This window comes from Rhinoderma darwinii, chromosome 7 (genome assembly GCF_050947455.1).
Source record: "Rhinoderma darwinii isolate aRhiDar2 chromosome 7, aRhiDar2.hap1, whole genome shotgun sequence".
NCBI lineage: Eukaryota > Metazoa > Chordata > Amphibia > Anura > Rhinodermatidae > Rhinoderma > Rhinoderma darwinii.
Window position 1 is genome coordinate 88,579,915 of NC_134693.1, and position 7,851 is coordinate 88,587,765.

The window sequence follows — 7,851 nt, forward strand, 5'->3', positions numbered from 1 at the left end:
CTTCCACACCTCGCACTCAACTCTTTCCTTCTTTACCGATTCTTATTCTCTCCAAACCCCTCACCAATCTACTCCTGTAGTACTTCCAGAGAGCGCAAGATTTTTCAGAGTGGCATTACGGAAGAAACTCAAGATAGAGGGGTCAGCAGACAAAGGCATGTATCTGCCTCCCCCAGCGTGAATAAAGGTAAATTTAGTTTTTATATATTGTCATTTTGTTTGAAAAAAACATGAACACATTTGAAAATTTCACTTTTGATTATTGAAGAAAACAAAACAAAAAAACAATCTTCATAGTTTTGATGTTATTAATCATTTTATTGATAATTTAATTTTAACATATAAAGTAAAGGTCTTAAATTGGACAAACTGTGTTCCGTGTGATTTATCTACTGAAATACCCAAAAAATATTGTATTCATTGTCATTGTATTTGTAAGTCTATAGTTGATAATTTGCTTCTTGTAGTTGAGCGCACGGCTGGCGTATGGTTTAAACAAGTTGCCACACATCTGAAAGGCCTCATTGCCAACAAAAACAAAGGGCATTGGAGGTCCATCATTCCCAGATGTCATTGGTGAAGGTAATCCAAAGTTCTTCAATATGCTGTTGTCATTTGTTTGGCCAAATGACCCAACATCCACAGCAACAAATCGATATTCTGCATCTGCAATGGCTATAACAATAATGGAAAAGTACTTCTTGTAATTTAAGTACTCCGATCCAGTTCCTGAAGTCTTCTGTTTCCAAATATGTTTTCCATTCATAGCACCAACACAGTTTGGGAATTGCATGACCTCCAAAAACTTGTCTGCAACTTCCATTGCTGGGTAGAGGGATGCGGAATATAGTCATCACGTAGTACATCCCATAAGGCTTGGTATGTGTCCCGCACGATGTATGAAATAGTAGACTTCCCAAGTCTAAATTGAAAATGAAGGGATGAGAAGCTTTCTCCTGTTGCCAAAAACTTTAAAGGAAAAACAGAAATAAGAGAAAAATATATAAAACGCAGAATAAAACAATAAAAATTTAAGAAAACACAGTTGAAAGAATCAAACGTGTCATTATAGAAATATTCTTTGTCATTTATAATACATTGCTTTTCCTTCTTGCTGTAATTTCTCTTTGAAAATCTACAGCAAAATAGCACTGCCCATAAAATAAATCATTAAATAATTTTTTTTGTTTTAAAGATTTAAACTTACCACAGGGTAACGATTAGCCGGTCATCTGGTGGAATACTCTTACGGAAGTGTCTTCTCTCTAAAGTCATTGCGAAACACGCTGCAGGAGATGGTCAAAACTTGAAACACTCATGCGCAGGTAGTCACTAAACTTGTCTGGATGTTCGCAGAGATTACGGTATAAGGTAGAATAAACACCGCTGGTCATCGTTGTCGAAGTTATGGAGTGGACCCAATATCTCCGTCGCCGTCTCTCCCTCTCCAAATTTCTCCTCCTCATCCTCAAGATCCACACATCAAAACTGAAAATTAGATAAGCAGGAAACATGTTGAAAGTGCAGAACAGGAAAATCTGGAGCAGAAACAGAATGTACTCTCCTCTGAAAATATCTTGTCCAGACTGAAGTTCTTGGAATTTGTTCTGGTTTTTATAGTCCTTCTAGACAAAACAATACAAACAAACTTATCCGTTACAACGGAGTATAACTGATGGAAAACTGAGAGAAAGTGTCCGTTTTTTTGACGGATCCGTTAAACTGATCAATCAAAAAACAAGATATTTTACATCACGTTGCAATCAGTGTGGCATCCGTCAAGCAGTGAACGAAGCCTAACTGATGCTAAATTTGTAACCTTATGTATTCGTAATAAAAAAACTGTAGTATAAAAATTATACTGTAGTAACTTTAGACTAAAACTATAAAGCTACGCTATGTAAAATTTAGTGAACCAACTTAAAAAAAAAACCTGAATGTCCGTCACTAAGGGCCTGTTCACATCAGCGTTGCTCTTCCATTGGGGGGGGGGGTTCCGTCTGCGGTTTCCGTCGGGTTAACCCCTCAGCGGAAAGGCAAATTGAAACCTTAGCCTCCGTTTCCCTCATGGTTTCCGTCTGTCACCATTGTGACAGGGTTCCGTTGATTTGGACGGAATCAATAGCGAAGTCGACTGGTGACAGACGGAAACCATTAGCTAAGTTTCCGTCACCATTGAGTTTAATGGTGAGGAAAACAGAAGCTGATGTTTACGTTTGACATTCCACTGAGGGGTTAACCAGACGGAAACCTCCGACGGAACCCCTCAGCGGAAACTAACGCTGATGTGAATACACCCTAATGCTCCAATAAGTCAGGAAAGAAAATGCAGTTGTGCAGGCCCAATGGGAACATTTCTTCTGTTTCAAAAGGCGATTTATCAAGGCCACAAAATTAGGGAACCAGGAAGGGCCCAAACAGATCTGCTGGAAGCGAGGGTGTCCGTATTATACCAGGACAACACTTTCCCAGCGAAATTCCCCAAATGGCAAAGGTGCAGAGTGTGACCACTGTTTTGATCCCACAGGGGCTTTGCAAATGCAACATAGCGCCCAGAAACCAATTCAGCAAAATCTGCATTCCAAAAGCCAAATGGCGCTCCTTCCCTTCTGAGCCCTACTGTGTGCCAAAACAGCAGATTATAACCACATATGGGGTATTGCCGTACTTGGAAGAAATTGCTTTACAAATGTTGGGGTGCCTATTCTCCCTTATTTGTTGAGAGAATTAAAAAATTTGAACTAAAATTACATCTTATTGGGAAAAAATGTAACTTTTATTTTCACTGCCTAATTCTAATAAAATCGACGAAACACCTGTGGGGTCAAAATGCTTGCTACACCCCTAGATTAATTCCTCAAGGGGTGTAGTATCCCAAATGGCGTCACTTTTTGGTAATTTACACTGTTTTGGTCCCACAGGGGCTTTGAAAATGCAACATGGTGCAGAAAAACCAATCCAGCAAAATCTGTGCTCCAATAGCCAAATGGCGCTTATTCTATACTGAGCCCTGCCATGTGCACAAACTGCAGTTTTTGCCCACATATTTCCATACATCAGAGAAGTTGCTTTACAGGTTTTAGGGGGCTTGTTCTTCTTTATTCCTTGTGGACATTGGTGTTTTTTTTAGCTAAAATTACATCTTATTGGAAAAAAAATTACATTTTTCATTTTCACGTCCAAATTCTAATAAAATCTATGAAACACATGTGGGGTCAAAATGCTCACTAAACCCCTAGATGAATTCCTTGTGGGGTGTAGTTTCCCAAATGGGGTATTTTGGGGGGGGTTTCTTTTGTTTTGGCACCACATGACCTCTTCAAACCTGACATGGTGCCTAAAGTATATTCTAACAAAAAGAAGGCCCCAAAATACACTAGGTGATCCTTTGCATATGAGGCCTGTCAGTCCATTAGCACATTAGGGCCACATGTTGGATATTTCTAAAAAGTGCAGAATCAGGGCAATAAATATTGAGTTGCATTTCTCAGGTAAAACCTTCTGTGTTACAGAAAAAAATTGATTAACCCCTTCAGGACACAGCCTGTTTTGGCCTTGTGGAAGCAGGCGATTTTTTCAAATCTGACATGTGTCACTTTATGTGGTAATAGCATGGGAATGCTTATACCTATCCAAGCGATTCAGAGATTGTTTTCTCGTGACATATTGTACTTTACGACTGTGAAAAAATTTGGTCGATAAATTCAGTATTTATTTGTTAAAAACACCAAAATTTAGAGAAAATTTGCAAAAAATTAAATTTTTCTAAATTTGAATGTATCTGCTTGCAAAACAGATAATAATACCACACAAACTCGTTACAAGTTAACATCCCCCATTTGTCTACTTTATATTTGCATAGTTTTTTGAACGTCCTTTTATTTTTCTAGGACGTTACAAGGCTTAGATCTTTAGCAGCAATTTCTCACATTTTCAAGAAATTTTCAGAACCTATTTTTTCATGGACCAGTTCAGTTCTGAAGTGGCTTTGAGGGCCTTATATATTAGAAACTCCCCATAAATCACCCCATTTTAAAAACTTCACCCCTCAAAGTATTCAAAACAGCATTCAGAAAGTTTCTTAACCCTTTAGGCATTTCACAGCAATTAAAGCAATGTAGAGGTGAAATTTACAAATGTAATTTTTTTTGCAGAAATTCATTTGTAATAGAAAAATTTCTGTAACAGAAGGTTTTACATGAGAAACACAACTAAATATTTATTGCCCAGATTCTGCAGTATTTAAAAATATACCACTTGTGGCCCTAGTGTCCCATTGGACTGAAACACCGGTCTCAGAAGCAAAGGAGCACCTAGAGGATTTTGAAGCCTCCTTTTTATTACAATATATTTTAGTGCACATGCTAGCTACGTTCTACGTCTGAAACGACAGACTGTTTTCAGGAGAAAACAGCTGCGTCGTTTCAGACGTAAATGCTCCTCCTCGCATTATGCGAGGCGTCTTTGACGCTCGTAAATCTTGAGCTGCTCTTCATTGACTTCAATGAAGAATGGCTGAAATTACGTTGCAAAGAAGTGTCCTGCACTTCTTTGCCGAGGCAGTCATTTTACGCGTCGTCGTTTGACAGCTGTCAAACGACGACGCGTAAATGACAGGTCGTCTGCACAGTACGTCGGCAAACCAATTCAAATGAATGGGCAGATGTTTGCCGACGTATTGTAGCCCTATTTTCAGACGTAAAATGAGGCATAATACGCCTCGTTTACGTCTGAAAATAGGTCGTGTGAACCCAGCCTTAGGCTCCATGTCTGGTTTGAAGAGGTCTTGTGGTACCTAAACAGCGGAAACCCCCAAAAAGTGACCCCATTTTGGAAACTACACCCCTCAAGGAATTTATCTAGTTGTATAGTGAGCATTTTAAACCCACAGGTTTCTTGCTGAATTTATTGGCGTTAGTCTGTGAAAATGAAAATCTACATTTCTTCTGAAGAAACATAGACATTTTTAATTTTCGCAAGTAATAAAGGAGAAAAAGCACCCCAACATTTGTAAAGGAATTTATCCTGATTACTGCAATACCCCATATGTGGTCATAAACTTATATTTGAACACATTACAGCCCTCAGAAGGGAAGGAGCGCCATTTGGGTTTTGGAGCTCAAATTTTGCTATAATGGTTTTCGGTGCCATGTCGCATTTGCAACGCCCTGGAGGGACCAAAACAGCGGAAACCACCCAAAAGTGACATTCACTATCAGAATCCAAGAGAGCAAATACCTCTTCAGTGGTATATAACTTGCGTGCCATTTTTTTATGTATTTTTTATTTTACTTATGTTTTGCAACAGTTTTAATAAAAGTAACAAAGAAAAAGTCCACTAATCCATTGATCAATAAATTTATGGACAACCCTAAGTCCCTGTTTTTCGGCGTGGAAACCGCTCTGCAAAACTCTTAAAAAAACGCCCGAAAATGTCTCCCATTTATTTCAAAGGGAGTTGGACGAGCCTTTTTACCGTGAGCAAAAAAAACGCATCGCGGTAAAAAGAAGCGACATAACCTATCTTGAGGCGGTTTCCGCCTCCAAAACCCCATTTCAATCAGTCAGGAGGGTAAAGAAAACACCTCGACGAGTGTTTTGACGAGTTTTTGCAAAACCACTGTGCAAAAAACACCTGGAGCAGTTTTTGCAGGAGGAATTTTCCTCCTGCAAAAAACTCCGTGTGAACACAGCCTAACAATGAATCAATGTATTTAGAATTTACAGACGTGTAAAATATATGAAGAGATTTATATAAGTAAGGGGAGATTCACACGAACGTTGCGTTTTTGCGCGCGCAAACAACGCAGCGTTTTGCGAGCGCAAAAACCATTTGACAGCTGCGTGTGTCATGCGTGTCTGATGCGCGGCTGCGTGATTTTCGCGCAGCCGGCATCATAGAGATGAGGCTTGTCAACGCCCGTCACTGTCCAAGGTGCTGAAAGAGCTAAATCTTTCAGCACCCTCGACAGTGAATGCCGAACACAACAGCGAAAAACCTGTAAAAAAAAAAGATAAAGTTCCTACTTACCGAGAACTTCCCGGCCGTTGCCTTGGTGACGCGTCCTTGGTGACGCGTCCTTGGTGACGCGCCTCTCTTGACATCGGGCCCCACCTCCCTGGATGACGCAGCAGTCCAAGTGACCGCTGCAGCCTGTGATTGGCTGCAGCCTGTGCTTGGCCTGTGATTGGCTGGAGCTGTCACTTGAACTGAAGTGTCATCCCGGGAGGTCGGACTGCAGGAAGGAGACAGGAGTAATCGGTAAGTTAGAACTTCGGTTTTTTTTTACAGGTTAATGTATTTTGGGATCGCAAGTCACTGTCCATGGTGCTGAAACAGTTTAACTCTTTCAGCACCATGGACAGTGACTATCTCCTGACGTCGCGTACCGATAATTTTTTTGCCGGGATCGGCCAAAACGAGTTTGGCCGAACCCGGTGAAGTTCGGTACGCTTGTCCCGCTTCGCTCATCGCAAAGACACTCCGTTTGGATGTTCGGAAACAGAAAAGCACGTGGTGCTTTTCGGTTTTCATTCATCCTTTTCACTGCTGTTGCGCGAATCACGCTCGTCCCACGGAAGTGCTTCCGTGTGGTGCGCGTGATTTTCACGCACCCATTGACTTCAATGGGTGCGTGATGCGCGAAATACGCAGAGTTTTTGAACCTGTCGCGCTTTTTGCGCAGCAGACAAACGCTGCGCAAAAAGCACGGACTGTCTGTACTGCCCCATAGACTTGTATTGTCCATGCGTGCCGCGTGAAAACCACGCGGCCCGCACGGACCGAATACACGCTCGTGTGAATCCCCCCTAAATGTGTGCATGAGTATATATTACATGTACGTATATATCTATATGATGTTATAGATATATAACATCATTAATTATACATTTTTTGTATTAACAAATTTCAAATATATGTCTATATATAATATATATTACGTGTGTATATGTGTATATATATGTGTATGCATATATATATATATATATATATATATATATATATATATATATGCACATATATAATATAGACATGTATATATATATATATATATATATATACACACACACACACACAGTATATAAATATATATATATATAGCTATGATTTTATATATATATATATATATATATAACCTCCAAAATACGAGACAGCACTCCGATATTTGTGAAAAATAGGATCACTTTAATGCGACGTTTCAGCCCTGCTCCATGGGGCCTTTCTCAAGCAGTACATTTCAGTGAACAGTGCACATTTAAATACATGATTTGTCAAAGAGCATGATTAAACAATAAAAATACAATAAACACAGTATTGTACAGTTCTCTGTTTCCAGCAAAGATTTACAATAAAGATAATAGCAGTGCATTTCCATGTGATTCCAGTAATCGTTGTGTATCATAGTTATTATGTGGGCATAACACCCATAATGTGTAAAAAGATCTAAATAAGATCTAATTGAATAAGTGGCTATTCATAAAGTGCAGGTGCATAACATACAGATTTTTAAAAAAATGCTTTAATCATTATTATTAAGCTCACCCTCTAACGGATCCCCTCACTTCATCCATGCTGTTTCGTTGTCTCAGTGACTTCCGGGAACAAGTTAACCACGTGACCAATCATAACATTCCAGCCTGAGTCATGACACGCACTCGTACATGGAACGCATCTCGCGCATGCTCAGATCAATGAATTACGTTTGTAATTGAATAACCCCTTGTGTCCCATTCAGGAACAACACATTGTGAGTCAAATTTATTGTTTAAAAAAACAGAAATTTATACAGTGCTTTTACCCTCTGGGTTAGTTTAGAGGCTCAACAAGCGGTGGCAGTCCCCAATAGAAAC

The 7,851-nt window shown here is 39.6% G+C and overlaps 1 long non-coding RNA gene across 1 annotated transcript; it reads right to left on the reverse strand.

Moving 5' to 3' along the window:
• Positions 1-360: 360 nt before the first annotated feature.
• Positions 361-7,851, reverse strand: LOC142657259 (uncharacterized). Its single transcript, XR_012849859.1, has 3 exons — positions 7,544-7,851; positions 1,208-1,488; positions 361-969 (listed from the first exon to the last, which is right to left on the reverse strand). It is a non-coding gene; the product is annotated as an uncharacterized LOC142657259 (long non-coding RNA).